Genomic DNA, 1,879 nt, shown 5'->3' on the forward strand with positions numbered 1-1,879 from the left:
TATCAGAGAGTGAGTAAATCCCACACTCACACACTGTATCAGAGAGTGAGTAAATCCCACACTCACACACTGTATCAGAGAGTGAGTAAATCCCACACTCACACACTGTATCAGAGAGTGAGTAAATCCCACACTCACACACTGTATCAGAGAGTGAGTAAATCCCACACTCACACACTGTATCAGAGAGTGAGTAAATCCCACACTCACACACTGTATCAGAGAGTGAGTAAATCCCACACTCACACACTGTATCAGAGAGTGAGTAAATCCCACACTCACACACTGTATCAGAGAGTGAGTAAATCCCACACTCACACACTGTATCAGAGAGTGAGTAAATCCCACACTCACACACTGTATCAGAGAGTGAGTAAATCCCACACTCACACACTGTATCAGAGAGTGAGTAAATCCCACACTCACACACTGTATCAGAGAGTGAGTAAATCCCACACTCACACACTGTATCAGAGAGTGAGTAAATCCCACACTCACACACTGTATCAGAGAGTGAGTAAATCCCACACTCACACACTGTATCAGAGAGTGAGTAAATCCCACACTCACACACTGTATCAGAGAGTGAGTAAATCCCACACTCACACACTGTATCAGAGAGTGAGTAAATCCCACACTCACACACTGTATCAGAGAGTGAGTAAATCCCACACTCACACACTGTATCAGAGAGTGAGTAAATCCCACACTCACACACTGTATCAGAGAGTGAGTAAATCCCACACTCACACACTGTATCAGAGAGTGAGTAAATCCCACACTCACACACTGTATCAGAGAGTGAGTAAATCCCACACTCACACACTGTATCAGAGAGTGAGTAAATCCCACACTCACACACTGTATCAGAGAGTGAGTAAATCCCACACTCACACACTGTATCAGAGAGTGAGTAAATCCCACACTCACACACTGTATCAGAGAGTGAGTAAATCCCACACTCACACACTGTATCAGAGAGTGAGTAAATCCCACACTCACACACTGTATCAGAGAGTGAGTAAATCCCACACTCACACACTGTATCAGAGAGTGAGTAAATCCCACACTCACACACTGTATCAGAGAGTGAGTAAATCCCACACTCACACACTGTATCAGAGAGTGAGTAAATCCCACACTCACACACTGTATCAGAGAGTGAGTAAATCCCACACTCACACACTGTATCAGAGAGTGAGTAAATCCCACACTCACACACTGTATCAGAGAGTGAGTAAATCCCACACTCACACACTGTATCAGAGAGTGAGTAAATCCCACACTCACACACTGTATCAGAGAGTGAGTAAATCCCACACTCACACACTGTATCAGAGAGTGAGTAAATCCCACACTCACACACTGTATCAGAGAGTGAGTAAATCCCACACTCACACACTGTATCAGAGAGTGAGTAAATCCCACACTCACACACTGTATCAGAGAGTGAGTAAATCCCACACTCACACACTGTATCAGAGAGTGAGTAAATCCCACACTCACACACTGTATCAGAGAGTGAGTAAATCCCACACTCACACACTGTATCAGAGAGTGAGTAAATCCCACACTCACACACTGTATCAGAGAGTGAGTAAATCCCACACTCACACACTGTATCAGAGAGTGAGTAAATCCCACACTCACACACTGTATCAGAGAGTGAGTAAATCCCACACTCACACACTGTATCAGAGAGTGAGTAAATCCCACACTCACACACTGTATCAGAGAGTGAGTAAATCCCACACTCACACACTGTATCAGAGAGTGAGTAAATCCCACACTCACACACTGTATCAGAGAGTGAGTAAATCCCACACTCACACACTGTATCAGAGAGTGAGTAAATCCCACACTCACACACTGTATCAGA

Source organism: Scyliorhinus torazame, chromosome 24, assembly GCF_047496885.1.
Source record: "Scyliorhinus torazame isolate Kashiwa2021f chromosome 24, sScyTor2.1, whole genome shotgun sequence".
NCBI lineage: Eukaryota > Metazoa > Chordata > Chondrichthyes > Carcharhiniformes > Scyliorhinidae > Scyliorhinus > Scyliorhinus torazame.